General features: G+C 38.8%; 1 pseudogene; it reads right to left on the bottom strand.

The window, feature by feature from the left end:
• Nucleotides 1–14,163, bottom strand: part of LOC113224752 — a 151,174-nt pseudogene extending 137,011 nt beyond the window's left edge.
• Between the last annotated feature and the right edge of the window lie 1,193 nt (nucleotides 14,164–15,356).

The following is a 15,356-nucleotide window of genomic DNA, read 5'->3' as shown; positions in this document are numbered from 1 at the left end:
GCATCCTGTTTTAGCCCAATTTCCTCAGTGCCATTGGTCAGGTCACTAAAATATTCTGGGACCAAATTTCCATATTTGATGGAAATATATTTTTTCACAATGTATGCAATGTGGTTATTAGTAAATATAAAGAAATTGGTCAAATGTTATTATATAATGTAAGTTTTGCTGTGATTTTATAATAAAAGAATTCACAGTATTAGGCTAATAATTTAACTTTGTGGATCCAAAGTACAACTGAATGCTACTAATAAGAGAAACAAAAACTATTCCCTAAACGTGTTTTGTTTTAGATTGTGTTTTATGTGCGTTTGACCTCTCTCTCTCTCTCTCTCTCTGTGTGTGTGTGTGTATACATACAAGCACATACATAAAATTGTTTTCTCTTGTAGAAAATGATATGTAGGACAAAGAAGGGCAGAATAACCTTGGGGAAATACATACACATGAATGTAAATAAATCCCACACTAAGTAATATAACGTTACGTATTATAAATAAGGAATATTATTCCTCTAGTGGAACATCAGAATAATGACTGTAATTGTCAGGTGCTGTTCATTATAATATGTTATTAAATCAATATAGGAAAAGAAAATTTTTAACTTACAACATTATAAAAATAAAGGAGAACAAAACAAAAACAAGACGAATTGATAATGGCAGAACACACCCAATAACATGCTTTATGCAGCTAACTATACAGGTTATTTAGTCATAAACAAAGTATACCGACATTAACATAGCTTTTATGCTTTTGACATAACACTTATGCTTTTGATATAGCACAGTTGTAGTATTTAATTTCTGGTTCCTGTTTCATTCTTTATAGGTGTAAACTGTGAGCCACATGTAGCTAAGGAAAATAAATCTTTTCTCCTCTGTTTTCATTCATTTTTGCTATTCCTTTTTTACGTGCCCTAAATGGCATTTTAATCCATGTGGTTCCTATCTGGAATGACTGTTTTCTTGTTATCAAGAGATAGTATAGGATATTAGTTAAGAGCCTGACTCTAACCCTAGACTCTGTGGGTTTAAATGCCAGCCCTGCCATTCCTACCTACCTGACCTAGAGCAAGAGGCTTCATCTCTCAGAGGCTCAGATTCTTCTGTACAGTTGGAAATGAAATAGGATTGATAGAAGAATTAAATGAGTTCCTGCATTTTGTACAGTTTTGAAACATTGTGATCTTTGAATAGATGTCAGCTACTACTATTATTTCTATCTTTTCCTAAGTGTTCTTTAAATGTTGCTTGTGTATTCTGTGCCACTGGTCTTGGGGCAGGCGTAATAATAATGTTAATAATAAAATAACAGAAAGCAATGTTTATTTAGTGCTTACTATGTGTTGTGTATTGTGCAAGTACTTTAAATACTATCCACTGATCTTCACAATACTTGACCAAAGCAACTTATGCAACTTACCAAAGCAGTTTAAGTAATCTGCAAAGATCATATTGGCAAGAAAGAGGTGCTAGAATTTGATTAGATCCATGCATAATACTTATTCCAAAAGACACCTAAGGAATGCCCTTTGGATGTCCATTGTCATGTATGCTACGTTCCAAATAAGCCTGACTACAAACTCTGGAGAATCCATTATGACGTTTCCTTACCCTGCTCACTGGACCATAAGGTCCTATTAAGCACTTTCTGTTTCACTGCTTAATATTTAGATAACAAGTAATCCATTTAGGCAACTTTACAGCTCTGGATTTTGTCCAAATGTGCAAACATTCCTTAAAATATTCCAAAGAATGGCAGGAAGAAGATTTCAATTATATGACAGAATAGAAAATTAACAGAAAATTTAAAATGGCTATGAATTACTACACTTTAAGGGCATCATCTGAAGTTAAAACTAGAAAACTGCTTTGTTTAAGGAAGAAAACTCTTTGCCCTAAATTAAATACTGCAACTTTGTTTTTGAAAAGTTTTATTTGGACTTCAAAAGACGTGTGTGTGTGTATGTGTGTGTGTGTTTGTGTGTATACATACTTTATATTTCCTTTATTTGAATAACTTTACGCAAGATGTCTACTGTCCCATTCAAAGACTTTACTTCTCCCTTCTTTTTGTCATTTGTCATGCACCAATATGCACCTAGACTAATTGACACCTCTGTGTTACCTCATTGATATCTTTAAGGCTTCTGGTTGTAACCCCTGCATTTAACTAAGTAACTGGTATGAGTGTGGAAATGAATATTTCTCACATTCTTGTGAAAGAATTTTAATTTAGGAGTAAATGATTACTTGCTTATACATCCCCAATCCCTGTAAGTCCCAAGCAGAATATGAGTCAGATATTTGGAATATTGAGTTTTTTCAGCTTCCAAGAGTGTGTCCTTGATTCTTTGAGATTTGAATGAGAAATATGAGACATGGTGATAAGACAGAGATTCTGAAAGGCCATCCCACTTTCTATCTGCATCAGTGATCTCAAGGGATTTCATGTCACGTGTCCTACTCAAGGATATATACATTTGTGTGAGTGTATGTAGTAAAGTATGCACATATGACTGAAAAAATTAGATATAGATTTATTTGTGCTGTTTTCTAAGTGTGAAATTTTCAGATATATTTCCTATTTGTCCTTTTGATTATTTAAAATAATGCTGTTATAAAAACATTAAGATTAGACCAAACAGACAAAATGAATTAATATTTAATAAGGAGGGCAGAAGGATATTCACTGGGAGCAAACATTTGTGTTGTAACATGAAGCTTTCCATTAAAATCTGTTGCATCATCCCATTGGGAATAGTTCTAGAGAAAATATTTCTGAAGGTGATGAGTGAGAGAAGGTGCCAACACAAAACAGACAATTCTATAGTGCCTATTAAGATGATGACAAATCATGTAAGAGAAAAATATATTTTAAGGTGCATGACTGTCAGCTCCCTGGTTCTCAGAGCTTTTCATTTTGCCTTAATCACTGTTCCCATTTTATTTGAACAGAATGTGAATCCTTCATTTACTAGTGCTTTGTCTTTCTCTCATTCATTCATTATTTATTAAAAATATTTGTTGCTTACTAAATTCTAGGCACAAAAGAGGGAGGTATAAATATACAGACCCAATCTCTGGTAGACACTGTCAGTATCTGATCCATGTTATTCAGCTATTATGGACATTATTACCATGTACTCTGTGTGACTTCCACTTGCCAGTCTGCACTTGTGCTAAAGATCAATTGTGCACAAACTGCAGATAGCCCTGTTAAACTCCCCAAGCAGATTGAAAATGATGAGAAACTAACATCTCTTGGATTTTACATTTAACTTGGATTTTGCCTTTACCAAGGACTCTTGGGAGTTGGGATATAAATACCCAAGTTTTCTTTCCCTGTTGGGAAATAATATTGAGGTATGTCTATGGTGACATTTATCAGAAACTCCTCAGGGTTTAGGCTTCAGTTGGTTACTGTAGAAAATATCTTAATAGTCCACCTTTTATTAGGGCTAACCCTTTCCTCTATTGCATCCCTCTCTTTTTTGTTTATTCATATAAAGTTCACTCCAAAAATAAAGTTCTATCACTAGAATCCTAATCTCAGATCAGCTCTTGGAAGAACCAAACCATGGCACAATAGCTGCAATCATGTAAATGACACTGTAGTCCAGTGTATTTCAAGATAAGATCCTATACCAACTGCATCAGAAATCAACTATAAAACTTGATGACAGATGAGCCAAAATCTCTGACAGAAGAGCTTGGTAATTTATACTTTTAACCTGCTCCCCAGTTGATTTCTGTGCTACCTCACATTTGAGAATCATTGGCCTAGTAGCTGTCATTGTATTTTGTAGGTTTCTGTCTTTGATTTGAAAAGATACCGAGTTGTAATGATTTAATAAAATTATTTGCCAAATATTTTATGTTTCAAGAATTAAAATATGTACAAATAAGGTTAAAAACTTCAAGAAAATAACTATTTTGGTTATAGTCTTTAAAACAACAAAGTGTATTTGAAATTCATGAGAATCTTTAAGTGTCAAATATATTATTAAAGTAGGAAGGAAGGCTAAGGCATCATTTGTATATATTGAGAGTAGAGCCATACTCAATAAATAATATAAAATAATAATTATACTTTGGTGAGAGTATTTTGTGTTTTGACTGAGGATATTTTTTGCATTTACTTATTTCTTCATTCATCCTTAAAAATAATTCAATAAACATGTACTGAGTAAGACAAACAGATATTAAATTAAAATATAGAGGCAAAGAAATGAAGGAGAAAGATATGGCTCCTACCCTGAAGCATAGTCTCTCTGTATTAAATCTAAGACATTCCTACTGTAACATAAACCTGAAAGAAATTCAAAAATGAGGTATTGCCCTAAATTTCACATGGAAGAATCTATAATTACTGATTAATATTTGTGATATGCTATTCTTTAAAAAATCGTCATAACTTTCTCTATGCCTTTGTTATTCTATAGGAACTGTAGTGAGTGAGGGGAATATATTTACTTCTTGTACAGGAGACGTGGCACAGTATGGAGGAAGATGTGAATTTTTTCGCTTTTTATGCACTTACAAAATTCTCCAAATTAAATTTACTGCTGTAGCATTTTTAAAAAATTTAACCCATAGTGTGGATAAGTTGTCAAATACTGTTATTTTCAGTGATTTCAAAATACATGCTTACAATCAATATTGGAAAGCTTATTTTTCGTTTAGGAGGATAGAGCATCAATTGTATCTGACTTTTCCAGAAATCAGGTCTGGGTACATGTAAGGCAAATATTCTGTCAAAATATAGGAGCCATATTTTCTTTCTAAGTTTAGACGTAACAATGAACCCCCTCTTATACTTATCTCCTGTAATATTGAAAGTTTGGAATCTCAAATTTCAGTTTTCAAAAGTATTTAAAAATTTCTTGGTATTTGATGGCACTATCTTAAGCAAAACAGATTAGCAATGATGTTTTGTATAATACAACTATACATTTAAAAACTCATTTTCATAAGCTCAAATGCTTGCTTGAAATACTGTCATAATCATCTCTTTGTGCAAAACTTGAAAATGTTTCCTTCTAAATCATATGCTTATGTAAGTTTCCTATTAACAATTCATTCTTCTCAAAACCCACTTCTCGCCAGCCCGGATATCTTGACTTGTTGTGTTCTAACAGTTAAACAATTTGATGATTATTTTTCTCTCTTGTTCTCCTCTCACATTTTGAACTTTTCCTGCTACCTTTGAGTTTATTGCCTTTTTCTTGAAAATAATATACATATTTTAGAATCATTTCCTATCCCCTGATTGTTTTCTATAAGCAATAACATATATTGATACTTAAAATGATGGCATATTCTACCACTTAAGATAGAAAATGACACAGACAATGTCAAAATAACCACCTGCCATTGAAGTTGTAGATGGAGAAAAATATTGCCAGTCTTAACATCTTCTGCATTATAAGCTTTCCTCTCAACATATTGTTAGTGAAGTGTGAAAAATGATTTAATTGGTGAAGTTTATCCTCCACCTCTGTTATATACAATTCACATTACACATTACACATACTATATACAATCTTCTACTGAAAGAAGAAAGAATTTTCTGTACTTTTGGAACTTTGCAAGTGAAGTATTTCATGTAAATAGATAATTAATGGGTAAACAGAAGTATTCTATAACTCACCTTTGCTTGTGAACAAGGCTGTCCTTCAAATTGAAGTACATCTGTGGAATGAGAGGAGAGTGGTCATAAAATTAGGAGTCAGTAATTTCTTCATGATCTTTATTTTCTTACATCTTGGGCCCACATGGATGTGTTAAGACCTTGCTAGCCAGATCCTTTACTTACATACTACATTCCACTTTTAAATGATTTTTCTTATCTTCAAATCAATTACATATTTATAAAACAATCAAGTGTTTTTAAACATAGTAAAAGAGGAAAGAAGAGAAGGAAGCTGTTCATATTTTGATCTACATTAAAAGGGCAGTTGGTTAGGTAGAAGTGGTCAGAGTGTTGCTGCCAGTAGCATAACAATAACAGAATAAACATAATTTTCGGGGTAAATTATTATGTCTCCAGGGTCCACATGTCTCTCTTTTTGAGGATATTCTCTTTTCCAGTGATAACTTAGAGGTCTTGGGTTCTATTTATGAATGAAGACAAACTTCTGAGAAACATCTGCTTCATGCTGAAATCACACTAAAATGTCAGAAAAGAGATAAAAGTTGATACACCATAATATCAAAAATGGAATAGGAGAAACAGCAATATATTGTAGAAAACTGAAAACAGCCCAGGCACGATGGCTCACACCTGTAATCCCAGCACTTTGGAAGGCCGAGGCGGGCGGATCACCTGAGGTCAGGAGTTCAAGACCAGTCTGACCAACGTGGTGAAACCCCATCTCTCCTAAAAATACAAAAAATTAACTGGGTGTGGTGGCGGGCACCTGTAATCACAGCCACTCAGGAGGCTGAGGCAGGAGAGTCACTTGAACCTGGGAGGTGGAGTCTGAAGCTAGCCGAGATCACGCCACTGCCCTCCAGCCTGGGCAACAGAGTGAGACTGAAACAAAAAAAAAAAAAAAGAAGAAAGAAAGAAAGAGAGAGAGAGAAAGAAAGAAAAGAAAGAAACTAGGAAGGAAGGAAAGAGAAAGAAAGAAAGAAAGAAAGAAAGAAAGAAAGAAAGAAAGAAAGAAAAGAAAGAAAGAAAGAAAAGAAAAGAAAGAAAGAAAACTAAAAACAAATGAAGACATGATAACTGGTTAGAACTAGAAGTGCATTCTAATGCAATCGTAGGTAGAACCCAGCAAAAACACATTTGAATCACAGAACTGCATAAATTGGAGGCACTTCTGATAGTTGGGTGTATGTTGGGCTGATAAAAAGAGAATTGTTTGGAAATCTGTGTAAGGAATAATCACCTGCTTTGAACTGAAGATCAGTTGTCTAAACAGCTTAAGTCAGACATTGCTTCAGACTTGGGGACCCAAGCATAGCTGAGGATGAAAATACTATGTGGAAAGGTGAGCATCTTTGGAAATCTATATAGAGCATGGTAAAACCACCTCCTCCACTCTGCTGTGAGAACACTGGCTACTGCGTTTGCAGTCTTCAGGCAGAATGATAAATAATTCCTCTCTAGAGAAACAGAGAGTTTGACAGTTGAATTTCCCCAAGAAAAAGCTCAGCAAGATTATCATACAGAGAACATGTGCAGTTTATATATGTATAAAAATGACAAAAGATACTGTTTATAAGTATACAAAAAGGGAACAAGAAAAAGAAAAAATACTTGACATTTAAAATATATTAGAAAAAATTAAAAACTCAATAGTAAAGTGTTGGAAAATAAAGTTACAAAATCAGAACACAAATGGAGGAAAAAAACATGAAAAGATGACAAAAACCAGATGACCCACACACAATACGTAAACAATAGGAATTTCAGAAGGAATAACAATAAAAAGAGAAAAAATATGTCGGTGACAGTGGAAGCTAGAATTCTGCATCAAATATAATTATTCATCACATGTGATGGTAGAATAATGCTGTTGGGTGTTTGCATAGTGTAGGGTTAAAACACAAACTTAGAGTCGGATTTCAGGGGTTTTAATTCTGGAACAGCAAGTGTCTACATAATTTGGGGTTTAAATTTCAATTTCTTAAGTTTTTGTCTTTCCCAGGAAATCAATAATTCTCTTACTGGGTTCTGAGGATTAAATAAGTAAACACACATAAAATGCAAAGAGTAGAGTATGGCATCTAAGAAGTTCTTAAGAAGTTGTTATAATTATTTTTTAACAGACGTACAAATCCTCAAGAAATTTACTTTCTTCATATAATTTCCAATGTGCTACTATAAGATATGGCCCATTAAAATTAAAGTCATAAATTAAGAATGAAGAAATGAAAACAAAAAAGGGAGGGTTCAATGCAGAAAGGAGTTGATAGGAATTGCTAGGATCAAGTTAAATGTCAATCCCAAGGTGACAATGTGACAAGACATAAGCTATCCCACAGAATTAGAGAATAAACTTCAGATTAGAGAAGAAAAGGACAGGGCCTCAAGAGTGTTTATCAAAGAACAAAATTAAACCAATGAATTACATAATGTATGGACATAATGAAAGTATATAGTTCTGGAGAAGAGGTATGGGATGAATTAATGGGAAGTGATATTTAATCACTTATAAGAAAATAAGGAAACAAAATATTAAGTGCAGTTAAAACTATATATATAAACAAAACAGAGAAGAGTGAGGCAAAGCATGATGGCTGAACAGAGCACTCCATCTATCTTCCCCCAAACAGGAATACTGGATTGAACAACTATCCACACAAAGAAGCACCTTCATAAGAACCAAAAATCAAGCAAGCAACCACAGTACCTTATTTTAACATCATATTAAGGAAAGAGGCTAAAAATGACAATCTTAAATCACCTACACCACCCCTCGCTACTTCCCAGCAGCAGCCACATGATGCGGAGAGAAAATCTGTGTGCTTGAGGGAGGGAGAGCACAGTGATTGTGAAATGTTGCATTGGAACTCAGTGCTATCCTATCACAGCTGAAAGTAAGAAGGGGCAGGACTCAGTTAGTGCCCAAGGAGGGATTATTTAGGTCAGCCCCAGCAGTAGGAACATGAGTTCCAACAAGCCACACCACCACAGGCCAAAGGGCTCTGGGGTTCTAAATTAACTTGGAAGGCAGTTTCAGCCACAAAGGATATAATTCCTGGGAAAGTCCTGGCGCTGTGCTGAACTTGGAGACAGTAAATTTGGGGTGCATGCAATCTAGTGAGACACCAACTGAGGTGGCTAAAGGAGTGCTTGCATCACCCCTTCTCCAACCCAAGACAGTACAGCTTGCAGATCCAGGAGAGACTCCTTCCTTCCACATGAGCAGAGGAGAGAGAAGAGTAAAAAGGAATTTGTCTTGTGAATTGAATACCAACTTAGCCACAGGAGAAAAAGTCACCAGGCAGAGTGCTGAGGCCCCCATTCCAGGCCCTAGCTCCTGGATGACATCTCTAGACATACCCTGAGCCAGAAGGGAATCTGCTGCCTTGAAGGGAAGGATACATTCCTGACAGGATTCATCACCTGCTGACTAAAGAGCCCTTGGGTCATGAATAACTAGCAGTGATAGCAAGGCAGTATTGCCATGGGCCTTGGGCGAGACTCAGAACCATGCTGGCTTCAGGTGTAACACAGCACATTTCCATCTGTGGTGGCTATGGGGAGAGACTCCTGCTTGAGGAAAGGAGAGGGAAGAGTAAAGGAGACTATCTTGCGGCTTGGGTGCCAGTTCAGCCACAAGTGGGATTCTGCTATACCTGATTCCAGGCCTGGAATCACTCCTGCATGGTATTTCTGGACCTGCCCTAGGCCAGAAGGGAGCCCACTACCCTGAAGCAAGAGATGCAGGCCTGTCGATATTCACCACAAGTGAACCGAAGAACTCTTGGGTCATGATTGAACATCAGCACTAGCAAGTCAGTATTTGCTGCAGGCCTGTGGCAGTGGTGGCCACAGAGAGAGTCTTTTCTACTTGAGGAAAGGGGAGGAAAAGATGGAAAAATCTTGCAGCTTGGGTGCCAGCTCAGCCACATTAGATAGAGCACCAAGTAGATTCCTAGGTTCCCAACTCCAGGTCCTGACTCCTGCTCACCATTTCTAGACCTACCCAGGGACTGGGATAACTCACCTCTCTGAATGGAAGAGAAGAAGCCTGACCGGAATTTGCCGCCTACTGATTGTGGAGCCCTTGGACCTTGAGAAAATATAGGTGGTAAATAGGCAGTGGTCACTGCAGGCCTGGGTGGGACTCAGTACTGTGCTGGTTTTGGGTCAGACTCAGTGCAGTCCTAGTGGTGATGCTCACAGGGGTGTTATTGTCACCCTCCAGGCAGCTCAGCACAGGGATGAAGATTCCATTTGTTTGGAAGAAAGTAAGGGAAGAGAACAGGGATCTCTGACTGGTAATCCAGAGAATTCTCCCAAATCTGACCCTAGAGTGCCACGGTGGTGCCTCTGTGAGCCTGCAAGAACTAGTGTACTCCTGGGCTTGGGGTGCCCCCTAATGCAGATACAGCTGCGGTGACCAAAGACTTAGATCACAGCAACTAAGTACCTTTGAACACTTGGAAAGCCTTCCCAATAGAAACAGGTACAAAGAAGCCCAGACTGCGAAGACTACAAGAAATATCCAGCTCTTCAGTTCCAAGACACTGAAAAATGTCCACAGGCATCAAGACCATCAAGGAAAATGTTACCTCACCAAATGAACTACCGAAGTCACCAGTGACCAATCCCAGAGAGGCAGAAATATGTAACCTTGCAGAGAGTAGATTAAAAATATCTCTATGGAAGAGCTCAATGAAAGTCAAGATAAGACAGAGAAGGAATTCAGAATCCTATCACATAAATTTAACAGAGATTGAAATACTTTTTAAAATCAAGAAGAAACTCTGGAGCTGAGAAATGCAACTGCATGCATAAAAATGCATTGGAGTCTCTGAACAGTAAAAGTGATCAGGCATAAGAAAGAATTAAGGAATTTGAAGACAGGCTATTTAAAAACACATAGTCAAAGGAGAGAAAAGAAAAAAGAATACAAAAGAATGAAGAAGATCTACAAGATCCAGAAAATAGCCTCCAAGGGATAAATCTAAGAGTTATTGACCTTAAAGAGAAGGTAGGCAGGGCGCAGTGGCTCAAGCCTGTAATCCTAGCACCTTGGGAGGCTGAGGCGGGTGGATCACCTGAGATCGGGAGTTCAAGACCAGCCTGACCAACATGAGGAAACCCCATTCTACTAAAAATACAAAAATATTAGCCAGACATGGTGACACATGCCTGTAATCCCAGCTACTCAGGAGGCTGAGGCAGGAGAGTTGCTTGAACCCAGGAGGTGGAGGTTGAAGTGAGTCAAAATTGCACCATTGCCACCAGCCAGGGCAACAAGAGCAAAACTCTATCAAAAAAAAAAAAAAAAAAAAAAAGAAGGTAGAGAGAGTGATAGAAAGTTTATTCAAAGGGATAATAACAGAGAACTTCTCAAACCTGGAGAAATACATCGATATCCAAGCACAAGAAGGTGATAGAACATCAAGCAGATTTCACCGAAAGAAGACTACCTCAAGACATTCAATAATCAAATTTCCAAAGGTCAAGGATAAAGAAATGATCCTAAAAGCAGCAAAAGAAAAGAAACAAGTAACATACAAAGATCTTCAGTGTGTCTGGCAGCAGACTTCCCGGTGGAAAGCTTATAGGCCAGTAGAGAATGGCATGACATACACATAGTGTTGGAAAAAAAAATTGTCCTAGAATAGTATATCTGTTGGGAATAGGCCCCCAGATCTGGCCATAAACAGGCCCCAAAACTGGCCATAAACAAAATCTCCACAGCTCCGTGACATGTTCGTGATGGCCTTGATGCCCATGCTGGAAGGTTGTTGGTTTACTGGAATGAGGGCAAGGAACACCTGGCCCACCCAGGGCGGAAAACTGCTTAAAGGTGTTCCTGAACCACAAACAATAGCATGAGCAATCTGCACCTTAAGTACATGTTCCTGCTGCAGGTAACTAGCCAGACACATCCCTTTGTTTCGTCCCATCCCTTTATTTCCCATAAGGAATACTTTTATTTAATCTATAATCTATAGAAACAATGCTTATCACTGGCTTGCTGTCAATAAATATGTGGGTAAATCTCTGCCTGAGGCTCTCAGCTCTGAAGGCTGAGACCACTGATTTCCCACTCCACATGCTGTATTTCTGTGTGTGTGTCTTTAATTCCTCTTGCGCTGCTGGGTTAGGGTCTCCCCAACCGAGCTGGTCTCGGCAATATCCAATAAAAATATCCTTTAAACATGAAGGAGCAATAAAGACTTTCCCAGACAAACAAAAACGGAGGGATTTTATAACATCAGACTTATTCTACAAGAAAATGCTAAAGGGAGTTCTTCAATCTGAAATAAAATGATGTTTATGAGCAATAATTCATCTCATCTGAAGATATTGCACAAAATTCACCTGTAATAGTAAGTACACAGAAAAACACAGAATATCATAACACTGTAATTCTGGTTCATAAACTACTCATACCTTGAGTAGAAAGACTAATAGATGAAACTATCAGAAGTAAGAAATCCAACAAATTTTCAAGACATAGTATAGAAAGACGTATAAGACAACCACAAAAAATTAAAAAGCAGGGAGATGAAGTTGCAGTGTAGAGTTTTTATTAGTTTTCACTTTGCCTGTTTGTTTATGCATTCAATGTTAAGTTGCCATTAATTTAAAAAATAGGTTATTGTGGTCAGTGGAGTGCAGGTGTGGCTGGAGAAGCCGTGGCTGAGCAGGGATCAGCACAGCACAGGCCAGGCAGTGAGCAGCTTGGATCTTCTTAAAGGGCTCCTGGCCAATCTCTTTGAAAGGATCTGGTTTTGGTTTTGTGCTTTCTTTGTCCATGAGTTCCTGACGCCTCTTCTCAATTTTCTTATTCCTGTTTATAATGTATTCCTGGATGAATTCCACTGCCTTGTTGGGCAGCTTGGTGCTTATAAAGTGCAGTGTCTCTTTGTGAAATTTGCTTTGCAGATGCTTCTGGATCTCTTCCTCTTCAAATCTACAGAACTTGCACACGGAAGAGGCCAAGTGAATCCTGTCGGCTGCGTGGTCCTGCATCCTGTCTCTCCTCCTTTACTTTTCCCTTCTCTTCTTCACTTCCTCATCTCGTTGTCCTTCTCTCTGCCTACCAGAGTCACAGAATTCATCCTCACCTTTGAATTCTTCATCTCCTGAGTGGAAGTTACCAGGAGATCATTTTCTGAGAAACCTCCTTCGCTGTCAACCCAGGCTAGTTTGGCGTGTGGCTCCTTACAAATCTGGAGCTGCTTCTGTTTCCTTCCCATGCCATCTAGTCTGAAGGGTCAAACCCTCTCCTTCTGGGTGGATCCTGATCCTGCATCCGGTCCTACAAGTGACCACATCCATAAGGCCAGCACTGTCATAGCCACCCGCCCCCTGCACGCCCATCAAGCCTTAGTCAGGAGCCATGGACTGGGAGAAGAGCCAAGAAGTCTGCTGCCTGGGGAGAGGGCCTTCCCAGACCCCATCCACTCACGTGGTTAAGCTCTTTCTAGGGCATGGATAGAGGCTCAGGGGAGGCCGAGGGTGTCTTGATGGGGTCGCTGCACATGAAGGTGCCGGGATTGCTCTGGTCCTGGAAATGGCCCTGGCCCCGCCCAGCATGAAGCCATCGAGGGAGCCCTACTCCAGGGCCAGGTGTCGACATTCACTGTACTGCCGCTGAAAGCTGCCATTGCGGTGGAACCCCAGGTTGAAATCATAGTCGTAGCTGTAACTGGGGCGGTAGGGGCTGTGCTCTGGCAGGCAGGGCATAGAGTCATAGGACTCCAAGGTCTGCAAGTGGAAGGAGTTCTCCCAGCCCTGCATGCCCTCCCCACCGTGGCGCTCCCGTCCCTGCCTTCCTCCTTGGACACCATGTCCCAACGCTGGTTGATCTTGGCAATGAGGGAGTTGGAATTGTAGGTGCCTCACTCCGGGCCATAAGAGGCCATGTGCATGGAAGCAACCCCAGCCACCAGGCCACCTTTGTTTGCCTTGGTGGCCTCCTATAAGACTGGGCCGGCTGCTGAGCAATTCAAGAAAACCAGTCTCCATATGGCTAAGAGTTTCTTGAACAACAGACAGATACCTCGGGTGTGAGGCCCCTTACACCAGTGAAACTGGTGACACAGAAATGGGAGGAGATGGCAATTTAGGAGGTGAGGACACGGAAGAGACACCTGAGGAGGTGGCGGCAGATATCTTGGTCCAGGAGATTACCACAGCAGTGAGGGCTATAGATGGGGAAGGAGCACTGCTCTGGAGAGCAAGGAGAGTCTGAAGGCCCTGTGGATACAGCGGACAACAGTAGTGATCCTCAGGCTGAACATCTGCTGGAAGAGCACATGCTCTGTGCAACAGCGTCTGAGTAGGGGGCCACGAGGCCAGAAGTGAGGCTGCGGAGGCTGGAAGTGGGGCTGAGACAAAGGCAGCAGAGGCAGAATGCGGTGGAACCATGGCTGCTTCTGCTGCAGCTGCCATGGAAGTCCAAGCAAAACAAGTTGATGTGTAATCCGAAGATGTTGTTCCCACAGAATTGATGCTCATTTCCCTGTTCGAAGGGATGTGATATATGATGGATACCTTGCCCTTTCTCCTTTGGCTTGTAAGCAGTACTAGGGTGTGTGTTACCTTAAAATGCTCTAAACTAATATTGTTAAAGAGACCCAGCCATTTCTTCCTGAACAGTGCACCTCATGGCTTGTCTTGTGCAGTCAGGTAGCTTCCTGCCTGGGTTTGAAAGCTGCAGAAGTTGTACATTCACCCTAGCAGCTGTGACATTTCTTGACACCGCAGTTGAAAAATAAAGTTGGATAATTAGAAATAAAATAAAATAAATAATTACAGGCTAAAAATGTGATGTGCAATCTCATGGTAACCTCAAATTTAAAAACGTATAACAGATACATACAAAAAAATTTTTAGAGAAAGAAACTAAGACAACCAAAGAAAATCACCTTCACTAAAAGGAAGACAGGAAGGAAGGAAGGAAAAGAAAACCACAAAATAACCTGAAAGCAAATAAACAAACAGGCAGGAGTAAGTCCTTACTTATCAATAATAATTTGAATGTAAATGAACTAAACTCTTCCCATCAAAATACATAGAGTGGCAGAATACATAAAAAACAAAAGTCCCAACAATCTGTTGTCTACCAGAAATATACTTCACCTAGAAAGACACATTCGACTGAAAATAAAAGGATGGTAAAAGATATTCCATGCCAAGAGAAATTAAAAAAAAAAAAAAAGCGGGAGTAGCTATTCTTATACCAGATAAAATGGATTTCAAGACAAAAACTATAAGACGACACAAAGAAGGTCACTATATAATGAACAAGGGTCAACTCAGCAGGAGGATATAACAATTGTAAACATACATGCATCCAACACTGGAGCACCCAGATATAGAAAGCAAATGTTATTAGAGCTAAAGAGAGAGAGAGACCTCAGTACAATAAGAGCTGGAGATTTCAGCATCCTACTTCCAGCATTAGAGAGTTTATCCAGAGAGAAAATTAACAAAAAACATCAGACATAATCTGCACTGTGGACCAAATGGATCTAATAGATATTTATAGAACATTTTACCCAACAGCTGCAGAATACACATTCTTCTCCTCAACATATGCATCATTCTCAGGGATAGACCATATATAAGGCCACAAAACAAGTCTTGAAATATTCAGAAAATTAAAATTATATCAAATATCTTCTCAGAACACAATGGAATAAAACTGG

The sequence above is a fragment of the Piliocolobus tephrosceles genome, chromosome 14 (assembly GCF_002776525.5).
Source record: "Piliocolobus tephrosceles isolate RC106 chromosome 14, ASM277652v3, whole genome shotgun sequence".
Lineage (NCBI taxonomy): Eukaryota > Metazoa > Chordata > Mammalia > Primates > Cercopithecidae > Piliocolobus > Piliocolobus tephrosceles.
Note: the sequence above shows the minus strand (reverse complement) of the source record. Positions and strands in the feature narration are given on the sequence as shown.